The following is a 13,350-nucleotide window of genomic DNA, read 5'->3' as shown; positions in this document are numbered from 1 at the left end:
TGAAACAGCAGTCTTGTGACCACAAAGCAATGAGTGCACCCAAAGGAGCCTGGGTCCCTGACAACTTCGTGGAGCTGCTGGTCCAGTCTCAAAATATCCACCTCCAGACTCCTCATCATTAAAAAACTCCACACCTTTAGTTTTGGAAGACGTATTGGTTAGAAATTGCATTGGATTATGAGAAAAACAAAAACTCGAAGAACAATCACTCACCTGTTTAGTAACAGACTAAAAGGCAGGGGGTGGAGGTGGGGGTGGGGGATGAAGGTGGCTATAACAACTACAGCAGGTTGAATAATGGTCACCCAAAGATACCAGGTTCTAATCCCTGGAACCTGTAAATGTCGCCTTATTTTGAAAAAGGGTATTTCTGCATCTGTCATTCAATTAAGGGTCTTGTGATAGGGAGATTATTCTGGAAGGCCCTAAATGCCATCATCATGAGTGTCCTTGTAACAGGGAGGCAGAGGGAGGCTCACGCAGAAATGGAGGTAATGCGGCCAGAGGGTAGAGATTGGAGGCATGTGGTAGAGCCTCTGGAGGGAGCACCGCCCTGTCACCGCCTTGATTTAGGCTCCGTGAAACGGATTTGGGACTTCCGACGTCCGCAGCTGTGGCAGAATGCACGGCTGTTGTTTTGTGCCACTCTGTTTGTGGTAACTGCTTACGGCAGCCACAGAAAGCTAACGCAGGACACAACAAGACACCAGGGCACACACCGAAAGAATGAATCCAATTAGGGCACTGAGGGTGAAGGACTCATTACAGTCTTCTTGAAGTTTTTTCTGCTTATGTGTACTTATTCATGGGGTCAACTCCCAATGACGCACAGTAGTTTTTAAGTGGGATCAGCAAAGGCATATGACTTATTTTAAGAAACTTAACTTCAGTCAGCAATTTCAACCTCTTCTCTTCCTCCCCTTTCCAAACTACTCATCATCATGGATAAGACCAGCAGAAGTGATAAGGCAGACTGGAGTTTCACTTGTTCTTCCTCCTTCCAGCCTACATGATAGCAGAGATGTTCACGGCAGTAGGGCTGTCAGCAAGGAAAAGTTCCGGGATGGGCAAGAAGGGAGTGGAGAGAGGCAGTCAGGGTGGGTCCTAGAACTCCAGTAAGAGTCAGCCAGGCCCAGAGGCAAAATCCCACCAGGGCTGCATGCTTGGTGTACCAGTGCTGTTCTTCAGTTCAAGGCCTTGACTCCAATGTTTCCTTAATACCAGGCAAACCATCTGCATACTAAGTATGCTTGGTACAATTTTCAATTCATTTTCAGTAGCACAGCTTAGAATAAATCAACTGAGCGTCTGCCCAATGAGAATGATGTATGGCTCAAGTGGCTTACACGTCTCCTAGGTACTGATACAGCCAATATTGCAGCACTGCGATAAATAGTCTTCCCTGAAAAAAATTAAGGACAGATTTTTGCCCTGTCACATACACCCTCTTCTCCAAAATCCAAAGGCACCCCACTCATTAGGTAAGCACCAGCACAGTTTGTACCCTCAACCTGGCTATTCCTTTTCCTGCCATCACTAAAATTAGGATATAAAAAGGCAGAAGACCATCAAAAAAAGAGAAGAAAATCTACCAAGAACAATAGAGAAGAGACTTCTGGACAGAGCAGGGTTATTAAAAGATGACTTTTAGATACTCGTCAGCTCCACTGGCCTAGGATTCCATCTTTTAAGTAACTATGGAAGAGATTACAAGAACTTGTAACAGTAGAAATGATTATCTCAAAGTTAATCTTCCCCCCGAAATAGGGCAAAACGACAAAAAGTTGAAAATAAAGAAATGGTATTATTGAAAAAAAGGATTTGAAACCCGTGAAGTCTGGGGCACCTGGCTGGCTCAGTCTTGATCTCAGGGTTCTAAGTTCGAGCCCCACATTGGGTGCAGAGATTACTTATTAAAAAAAAAAAAAAAACATCTTAGGAAAAAAAAAAGAAACCAACAAGTCTAATATCTGAATAATAAAAGTTTCAGGAAGAAAAGGGAGAGGGGAGATCAAAGAAATAAATTAAAGTTTTCCATAACTGAAAGACAGGAGTTTCCAGACTGAAAAGACCTCCAAAGGATAATACTCAACTCACCCAAGGCATACAATACAGAATTTCATAATACTGGGGTAAGAGAAGATCCAATAAGCTTCCAGGGAAAGGGGGGAGGGCAAAAATATGTAAAAGATCATGAATCCCATGGCAACAGACTTTTCAACAACACTGGAAGCTAAAAGAAAATGGAGCAATAATATAAAAATTCTGAGAAAACAATTTCCAAACTAGAATTCCAAACCCAGCCAAACTGAAAATCAAGTGTCAGGGTATAGCAAGATATTTTCAGAATCTCAAAAATTTACCCCCCGTGCAATCTTTCTCAGGAAGCTACTGGAGGAGATACTACATAAAACATGAGAATTAACCAAGAGAGAGGAAGATGCGACACAGACAAAAGAGAAGTAAAGGATGATGCTTGAAGAGGGATGTAAGGATGACTGCTCTGAAGCAAGCCCAGAAAGCAAGAAGTTCTGGTTGGAGGTGGTCAGTGTTCCCAGGTAAAACTGACTAAATACCAAATGTATTTAAAAGTATTGAGAGGAATTCTATGCAACTGTGGAAGAGTTTGGGAATGAATCAATAAATGACCAAAGGAAACTGTTAAAAGAATGGGAAATAGGGACACCTGGCTGGCTCAGTTGGCAGGGCATGTAATTCTTGATCTTGGGGTCATGAGTTTGAGCCCCATGCTGGCTGTAGAAATTACTTCAGAAAAAAAAAAAAAAGGAAAAGAAAAGAAAATGGGAAATAGGAAAGGGGTGAGGGGATTTGTAAGTTAGAAACATTTGACTAGGGGACACCTGGGTGGCTCAGTCACTTAAGCGTCTGCCTTCAGCTCAGGTCATGATCCCAGGGTTCTGGGATCGAGTCCCGCATTGGGCTCCCTGCTCAGTGGGGAGCCTGCTTCTCCCTCTCCCTGCCGTTCCCCCTGCTTGTGCGTGCTCTCTTTCTGACGAATAAACAAATAAAATCTTAAAAAAAAAAAAAAAAGAAACATTTGACTAGGTATGTAAAATAATTTGAATAACCAACTAAAAAGTTACAAAAATTTATTTTAATTATGGACATTTTGCCTCCATGATGTTGAGACAGTAAACATAAACCCAATCAAGAAACATTTAAATTACTTTATTGTGAGTTAAGATTCTATATAAAATATATTTTTTAAAGATTTTATTTGAGAGACAGGATAGAGAGAGGGAGAGAGGGAGAGAGACAGCATGAGTGGGGGGAGGGGCAGAGGGACAAGTAGGCTCTCCACTCAGTGGGGAGCCGAAGCGGTACTTGAACCCAGGACCCTCAGATCATGACCTGAGCCAAAGTCAAATGCTTAACTGACTGAGCCACCCAGGCACCCCTCAATATAAAATATTTTAAAACATATATTATATATTTATATATCCACTACTAAAAAAAACCTTTAAAGAAGTTTAAAATATGAATTAGCATCTAAAAAAAATCAGTAAGTAATTTTAAAAAGAAAATAAAATTTTAAAGCTAGAAGAAATTTACAATTTTACAGAAGATGAAATCAAGTAGTCTCCCACTCAACAGCACCTCTACTGTGTGGTCATATATGTTACATAAAAAATGACAGATTTTTAAAATGCTATTAGATAACATTTTTAAAATGAATTTTATGTGCTACAATGTAATAATTTAAAATGCTTGCTCATTGCCATATACATCTTATATGACCAGATATTCAAATATAGTTTAAAATTGAAAATTATACTATATGTTAACTAACTAGAATTTAAATATAAACTTTAAAAAAATGGAAAAGTAAACATTTTCAGTGTTTAATGATACCATCTAGGTTGAGTATCCATTTCATTATATCAATTACTTTAGTGTGATACTTGACTTTTTTTTAGATCACTAAATCCTTTGAAACGCTTGGGAAAGCAATCATTCCCTGCCACAGAAAAAAAACATCCATGCACATATAAACTTGTGCACACAATTCTACTAATTCTTTCATTCATACAGAGTGCACATTATGACCAAAGCACTTGCAAGGTGCTGGGCATTCAGCAGTGAACAATATATACCTGTTCTAGACAAATATTACATGGCTAATTACACGATTACATAGTTTAAGTCATAAGGGCTAAAAAGAAAAATTACATAGTGCTATGAAAAGAGGTAGAGGACAAGAACTAAAGATATAGGCAGGGACTTGAAGGCAGAAAAATATTTGGGGATGGCTTGGGGTGGGTACCGATCACTTTCATAATAAGAGAAAAATCCCAGGGGCTTCACCTTCATTCTCTCTCATTGTGTCTTGGATGTTTCCATTTCCCTTCAAAGAGACAGCGCCCATTTTGCTGCTCTAAAGATTGCTAAAGCCTCAAGAATAACAGGATAAAATTATCCTCTAAAGTCTGTATTTCATTTATGAAGTATTCATGTCATTAAGCCTCCATATCCAGAGTAAAATGAATGAATGAATGAATGAATGAATAGGCAGGGGTAAGATTAGGTTAAGAATTCTGTCTACTCTAGTACAACAGAAAGCCATTAAAGAGTTTTAAACCAAGGAACAAACCTGATAAAGACTTGAGCTCATGGCATCCCTGATCTTCATCTACAAACCCAAAATTAAAACTCCTTTTTCTAAATAATAATCTAAATAATGGTCTTGAAGAGCTGGGTTGTTTTTTTTGTTTGTTTGTTTTTTAGATTTTATTTATTCAAGAGAAAGAGAGAAAGAGAGGGATAAGATAAGCAGACTCCACGCTGAGCACCGAGCCCCATGTGGGGCTTGATCCCAGGACCCCGGGATCATGACCCGAACCAAAACCAAGAGCCAGACACTAAACCAAGTGAGCCACCCAGGGGCCCCAAGAACTGGTTTTTAATACAGGCAGTCCTTGCTTTGTACAGTAGTGCAGAGTCATAAAAATGATCATGCGAGCTGTAACTGTACAAAGCAATCTTCGTAATCAACAGGGGAAATTACAATTGTTCCATGACCTTTAAAATTTTTGATAAAACATTAAAAACTCCTTCACTGTCAGTTATAAATACACAGAGAACTGGGGGAGAAAGTAAAACTCAACATTTGTTTAGTACACTGTGCCACTGAGAATTAGAGTATCTTATTTCTTTATTTAAAAACTTACCACGACCAGTTTGAACATTTGCCTTCTTCCCATTATATAACTCATGAAACGAAGTGAGCATCTTTTTTATGCTTGGTAAACTGTCCTACTCCTTTCTAGGTATGGAACAGCTTCCAAATTTTATCCTTTGCACTTTCAACACCTCTGAGAGTTCCATTAAAGTTTTTGTTGGTATCATTTCCCCTGCGACACTGCCATTCTTTTCATCACAACCATTTTCCTCATTTATGCCAACAAGTTGGCCTCACAGAGTTGCTCTGACTGCACGTCTAGAGTTTCTAGAATGGTGAGCAATGTCAACATTCCCGTGGTCAGCTATTTCTTCTACAACCCCCTTTATATTGGATTTAGATTTTGCTTCCAGCATTATCATTTACCATTTCTTTGCTGCACTTTCATCTTCGTTGGCCAACTCCTTCTTTCAATTATCCATTTTTGTAAAATATCACAGAAGTCATCATTGTAAAACAAGAAGCAACACAACTATAGACTTTGCTGTCTGGATGAGAAACGAGTGAGAGATTCACAGTGGCCAATCACTGACAGGTTTTGAAAGAAGGGAGTGATTGGTCACTGATCAAGGTGCACACCTGTGATTTACACAGTGATCCTAGAACTGAAGAGCTAGCCGTGCAGTACGTACTTCATGTAATTACTCCATGTTGCTGGGAGACTGGTTTCGCTTAACTAAACTATGGTAGCTAAATTCATGCATATCAAAACTGCAAAATAAGATCTGCCTTTAGCGGGTACCTATCTAGCTCAGTCAGTAGAGCATGCAACTCTTGATCTCAGGGTCATGAGTTCAAGCCCCACGTTGGGCATAGAGCTTACTTTAAAAAAAAAAAAAAAGATCTGCCTTTATATAGTTGGTACTCTGATACAACCTATTTATAAAACTCTTCTAAATAGGTTATGTGAACAAAACACTTCTGCATCACCCAGCATCTTTTTTTACCCTCACAGAAGCTGACACACATTTCCTGAAGTTAAAAAAATCTATCCCAACTGATTCATTTAGAGAACACAGAAGTTTACATACCAATTTAAGTGTGGGGCAGGGGATACATACCAATTTAAACAAGAAAGGGAGGGGGAAGAAACCATTTCTTTGAAGAAGCATTTAAAATGTTACCAAAAATTTAGCATATTCACCTAATTTTTTAATATTAAAAAACAAAACAAAAAAATACTTTAAAAAAACATATTGTCTATGTATTACTAAGGATACTTCATAATTCCTAAAGGGTTTATAAGTAGGGACAACTCAAAACCCACAAGGTTTTCTAAAACATTCCTTTTCAAAAATGGCTAGTGGCTAAAAATCATTGACTCTGAAGTCAGACAGACTTGTATCCTAGCTTGGTCACTTATTAGCTGTACGACACTTAGTATCTCTCAAGTTCTGCTTTCCTCAACTGTTATGTGCGGAAAACAACTGTGTAAAATGTGTGGCCAGTAAGCGCTCAATTCTAACTATCATCAATTTTATTATTTTTTGAAGCAATTTAAATTTTAAACTTGAAAAGATGATGCACCTAAATATCTATCTTTAACATGTGTCAACCCTGGCCCAAAGTCTCAGCTTATGAAAACTGATGGCAATGAGGCAGCTAGTCATTACTGTGAGCTTTGTATCTAACTAGCATCGTTACTGCCCACAGAAGCTGCACAGTAGGGAAGGGCATGTAACCTAAAGTCCGAATCTGCTCCCACCACACAGACCATCAGAGAGAACAAAGCCTCCTGGCTCACGGTGTCCGAGTACAACCAGGGACCAATCTCCGGCAGAATACTAAGCTATGCAGACACAATGGCAACCCTTAGAAAGCCAGGCCTTTTTTAAAATATATATAAAAAATAAAACATAGGGGCGCCTGGGTGGCTCAGTCATTAAGCGTCTGCCTTCGGCTCAGGTCATGATCCTGGGGTCCTGGGATCGAGCCCTGCATCGGGCTCCCTGCTCAGTGGGAAGCCTGCTTCTCCCTCTCTCACTCCCCCCTGCTTGTGTTCCTTCTCTCGCTGTGTCTCTCTCTGTCAAATAAATAAAATAAAATTAAAAAAAAAATAAAATAAAAAATAAAAAAATAGAACATTGATCAGTGACACCAGTAGCCATACTGCAAAGGAGACAAAAATCACAGATTTAGTCCCACTATAAAACCTGAACAGAATGCATGGAGCAGTTATTTGAGGACTCTGGAAAGCAAACAGTAGCAGGCAGATTAGGGAAGACCAAACTCTGACGTTCCACTGAGGTGGTGATGAGTTCACCGTCCCACCCGACCCCGCACATCTTCAGGGGCACCAGAGAAGTGACCACCTGGCACAAACACATAGTGCTCCCGGAGAAATGCTCTACTTCTGGCTCAAGCAACAGAAGAGGGAATTCCCAGTGCTCAAGAGCACAGATACCACTTTCTCCTCTCTATTCTACCCTCTCACACTCCAGACCCCAAGAGATCCCGAGGTGGCCACTTACAATATGAGCCTGTAGGAGCCAAAATTCTGAGGAAGAGGCATTTTCCTTCTCTGATCAGTGAAGCTGTAGTCCACAGAAGGTGGGACCAAAACCCCACTTTCTGCTCTCTGCCCTCCTGCCATTTGGCCCCAGACACAGGCACAGTCATGAAGTGTGCAGCAAAGCAGGTATCTAAACCACAGCTTTCTGGCCAGAGAACCGAAAAAGAGAATTCCCGAGAAACCAGAAAATACCAGGAAGGAGCTCCAGAAAGGGACCCCGTAGAGTTGTTCATAACACAATACACAGATGCTTGTGAGAACAGAACTAATCCAAAATCCATCATCCAGGTCTCAGAGCAAGCACTGGGTCAGAAAGCAGGTTAGAACTTGCAGCCTGAATCTAACCCAGATTAGGAGCCTGCTAAAACAAAAATATCAACATTCTCCATAGGATTTTCTTTTTTAAGATTTTTTTTTAATTTATTTCTTTGAGAGAGAGACCACATGCGCAAAGCACAAGCGGGAGAGGGGCAGAGGGAGACAGAAACTCCCCCACTGAGCAGGGAGCCCTATGCAGAGCTCAATCCCAGGACCCTAGTGATGATCATGACCTGAGCCGAAAGCAAATGCTTAACCAACTGAGCCACCCAGGTGCCCCTCTCCATAGGATTTAAACAAGACTCAGGATCTCATAATATTCAAAATCTCTAGGATACAATCTAAAATTTGACATATAAAGAACCATAAAAATTTCAACTCACAAGGGAAGTGAGTCAACAGACACCAATACTAAGATGACATGAATGTTGCCTTTAACTGACAAAGACTTAGAAGCAGGTATTATTAAAATGCTCCAACAAGCGAGGACATTCTTAATACTAGTGGAAAATGAGAAAATCTTTGCAATGAAAAACAGAAATAAAGAAAAACCACACAGAAATTTTAAAACTGAAAAATACAGTACCCAAAATAAAAAAAAACTGGGTGAACCCAAGAGCATAATGGAGATGACAGAGGAAAGATCCAGTGAACTAAAAGATCAAAAGAAATTATCCCATTTGAACATGGAAAAGATTTATTTTTAATGAACAGAGCCTCAGGGACCAATGTGAGAATAACGAATTACTGAGAGTAAAGAGGGAAATTACATAATGATAAAAAAAATAACAAAACTAAGATGATATTTCACAGTCTAAATTGTACATGTCTAACAACAGAGCTTCAAAATACATGAAGCAAAAAGTGACAAAAGTGAAAGAAGAGAAAAATCCACAATACAGTTGGAAACAAAAATTAACATCCATTCATAATAAAAACTCCCAATAAATTAGAAGAGCATTTCTTCAACTTGATAAAGATCATCTACCAGGGGCGCCTGGGTGGCTCAGTGGGTTAAGTGTCTGCCTTCGGCTCAGGTCATGATACCAGGGTCCTGGGACTGAGCCCCACATCGCATCGGGCTCTCTGCTCAGCAGGGAGTCTGCTTCTCCCTCTGCCTCTGTCTCTCCCCCTCCCACTCGTGTTCTTGCTCTCTCTGCTCTCTTTCTCCCAAATAAATAAATGAAAAATCTTTAAAAAAAAAAAATCATCTACCAGAAGTCTACAGATGTCATATTTAATTGTGAAAGACACAACACTTTCTCCCTAAGATCAGGAACCAAACAAGGATGTCCACCCCCAACATTCCTAATTCAACATCACACTGGAAGTCTTAGAATTCAACAAGGCAAGAAAAATAAATATAAAAGACATACAGACAGGAAAAAAAGAAATAAAACTGTCCCCATTCAAAGATGACATAAGTATCTATATAAAAATACAAAGGAAAAAACTCCCAGAACTAAAATATCAGGTTAGCAGAGTCACAAATACGAGGTCAACACACAAAAGCCCACTGTATTTCTCTATACTGGCAATACATAATTGGAACTTGACACAAAAGCAATACCATTTACAGTCACTCCTCCCCAAACTAAATAAAGAGTATAAATTAACAACATATACAGCAGCTATATGCTGAAAACTAAGAAACAATGATCAATCAAATAAGGTCTAAATAAATAGACATCTTGAGTGAATGGAGTGGAAAACTAAACTTCAGAAAGATGTCAATTCTCTCCAAATTCATTTATAAGTTTTAAGCAATTCCAATGGGGATTTTTTTTTAAGATATAAAAAAGTATGATTCTAAAATTTATATAAAAAGGCAAAAAACTAGAACTGCTCAATTTTGAAAAAGAAGAATAGAATTGGAGGAATCTTACACTTTTTCTTATGTTAAGGAAATAATTTTTCCTATTTCTACTCTAAAAATAATTTATTAGGGACTGATGGCGAATCTCATCAAATGCATCTTAAGCATCTACAGAAGCAATTTTTTTTTGTATTTGATGTAATGGTTTGATGTATTATATTAATAGCTTTTCCTATTATTTCATGATTTCTACATCCCTGAAATAATCTAGCTGACTATGGTGGGTTATTCTTTTTTATATTATGCAATACAATTTGATAATATTTGTTTTGCAAAGTTGTAGGCATTTTATATCTCTCACTAGGTACTACTGGATATTTTAATTCAGGGTTTCCTTGCTGCCCTTTCTTCCCTTTCCTGTCTACCTGCCATTTCACTATTACTGCCAACCCTTATTATTACTGGCCAACAGATAATTTGTCTCAAAAATATAAATAGTTCTGCCATCTTCTTAATGAATAAAAAAGGACCAGGTGGCAAATATCTATAGAGGAAGGTTCCCATCAAGCTGGGTTAGCAGGACATCACCTTCCATTATAGATAAAAGCCCAGTGAGCCTCCATTCGACGTTTATTAATGGGAACCACCATTTGTTGAGAGCCTTTTTTTGGGTTGGGCACCTTAGATGCATTATCTCATTTAGACATCACACTAATCCTAGGAACTGAATATTAATATTCCCATTTTACAGACGGGAAGTTATTTAAACCTTTCCTACTTTAGTTTGTAGGAAAGGTTTAAATAATTTGAGCCAGTTCAAAGAGCTATTGAGTGGCAGAGCTGGAATATAAATATAGGGCTTTCTGGTTCCAAAGTCCACTCTCTTAAACAGCTACAAGGCTCACAGGGCAGGGCTCGGAGGAAGCGACAGCTTGGTTAAGGAGGTAAAAGGGGATAAGATATAGGTCTGCACCACTGCCTCCCCCCCCACCCCCCACAATACCGTGCCCTGTGCATCTTTTCCATTTGGCTGTCCCTGAGTTGTATTCTGTATAATAAATCAGTAAATGTAAAGAGAAACAAAAACAATCTAGCAGCATGGAGGACAGAGAGGAAGAAGCAGATGAGATCAAGGTAAAGGAGGACAGATTTCAGAGAAAAGGCTAAATAAAAAATTTTAGCTTAAGATTTTTAAAAATATAAATAAGAAAAATATGAGGAATTTCTCAGCATATACTAAGACTTGGCAAAAGGACAAAATCAAAGAGAAAAATATGAGACTGGTCCCAAGCAGAATCACATTACCAATTAACAAACATTTTACAATGTTAAATGTTTTCATCCACGGAGCTTATATTATTATAAGTATGCTAATTCTCTTACCAAAAATATTTCTTTATTAGAAACTATAGTAACCCATGTTATCAAGCACAGACAGGAAAACAGAATGTTTCTTACTGAATTCTGTTGAATAAAGATGCTCATTAAGAGATGTATTATGTACCTTGAGAACTTCTTGGGATACACAGCAACCTGTTAACAGTGATTACTCCTAAGGAATAAGAGATAAATTTGGGAGATGGCACCCTCACTTTAAATTCCCTGCAACTAACACATATTACCTTTTTTTTAACAACAACAAAAAGGGATATGGTAATAAAACATTTCAGTGATTTTCGTGGAATTAAAACATATACACAGAAAAATACTCAGCATCTAAACGACAGTGAATAGAAGTTAACCATCCTGATGCATCAGCAGCTCCCAGAAAGGACATCACATGAACAGAATGAACTCAAGAACTTTTAAGTTGTACTAAGTGAAAAGTTACTAAATGCTAATAAGTCACTCCACTAGATTATTAATCCTTCATGTTGGTAAAATGCTACCTCTAAATAATAAAAATGAGCAAATACAGCCAGAATGTTATACGATATGGTTTCTTAATCCCTCCTGTTAGGCTATAAGCAAGTGCTTTCTTCTTCGTTTTCAAATAAAAAGGACAAAAAACGAAAAAACTGCCTGCTTACTCTAGAAGACCTACTAGACACAAGGAAAACAAAGGAACAGAGTAACATTAGGAAGTTCAGGAAAATGTCCTTTAAAGAAGATACAGGCCTGTTTTGTAAGTTCCAGAAATACTGTAACCAGCAACTCTACTGTCATATTGTGGTTTTGTAACTATTAAGACTTGGTTGTTTCTACTGTAAAACTTTCATCAAATAGAAGGATTAAGAGTTGCCAAAATCAATTATTGTTAAGTGAGTGTTCAACATATAAAAAGCATTCCTGAGTGACAGTTTACTGCATTTGAAAGTACTTGAGTCCAAACTACAGTGGTATTCCATGTAAAATTGCTATTCAATAGCTTTCACCATTACTGATTTCTATAACTATCAAGTAATATCAAAATTACTTCTAACTAAAGGGCATTAAAAAACTGTCACCCATATGTGGTTTTAAATTAGAAACAAATGCTTTATAACCTTAGAAAAGAAACTTTTCTCAAAATGTTGTTTTTCAAAAAAATCTTCCACAAATATTTAGCAGGATGCAGCAATCAGGGAATACTACACAAGAGAAAGTAAAAGCAAACCCCAGAATGATGTGAAATAGATCCCACCGACCCACCCCCCCCCAAAAAAACTATACAACCTACTAATCCAGGTTGAAAAAGTCAGAAGACCTAAAAGAGACTTCTTACAGAAACATGAAAACAACTGACAGAATACCAAGTATGTTTAAATATACTAAAAAGAGATTTACGAAACCAAAGGAAAGGTTGGGGTAAATTAAAAATAAGTACACAGACTGAGGGTTCTACAGGGGAGGGGGTGGGAGGATGGGTTAGCCTGGTGATGGGTATTAAGGAGGGCATGTATTGAATGGAGCACTGGGTGTTATACGCAAACAATGAATCATGGAACACTACATCAAAAACTAACGATGCAATGTATGGTGATTAAACAACATAATAAAATTAAAAAAAATAAGTACACAGAGAGCTAAGTAAAGGATCTGTATGTGAAAGAAAAAGTAATCACAATATAATAATAACAGGTAACACATGTAATGCCTATTATGTGTCACTATTCTAATTACTTTACAGATGTTAACTCCTAACAACCCTATGAGGTAGGTACTATTCATATATTCACTTCAGAGATGAGAAAACTGAAACACACAGATGATAAATGACTTGCCCAAGGTCACACGACTATTAGGTGGCAAGCAGGCTGTATGTCTATTGTCAAAACCACTTATAAATCAGAAGATAAGCATACGGCAGGCAAGGGGTAAAACAACCAAATCCTCTTCTTACATTCCAGGAAGCTTAGAGAGGAGGCCTGAGACAAATCATCAGGACACAGCAATCATGTTATTTAGAGATGGAATTAAATGCCAAAATAATCTGTTTAAAATGTTGAAATAAAGATAAGTTCTGAGAATGTAATGTACAACATGATGACTAGAGTTGACAATACTCTATTGTGTATTTGAAAG

The 13,350-nt window shown here is 38.1% G+C and overlaps 1 protein-coding gene across 1 annotated transcript in view; it reads right to left on the bottom strand.

The window, feature by feature from the left end:
- METAP1 (methionyl aminopeptidase 1) overlaps nucleotides 1-13,350 on the bottom strand; it is a 71,428-nt gene that overhangs the window by 40,227 nt on the left and 17,851 nt on the right. The gene's annotated exons all lie outside the window — the stretch shown is intronic.

Source organism: Halichoerus grypus, chromosome 3 (genome assembly GCF_964656455.1).
Source record: "Halichoerus grypus chromosome 3, mHalGry1.hap1.1, whole genome shotgun sequence".
Classification (NCBI taxonomy): Eukaryota; Metazoa; Chordata; class Mammalia; order Carnivora; family Phocidae; genus Halichoerus; species Halichoerus grypus.
This window is presented reverse-complemented; position numbering and strand designations above follow the sequence as displayed.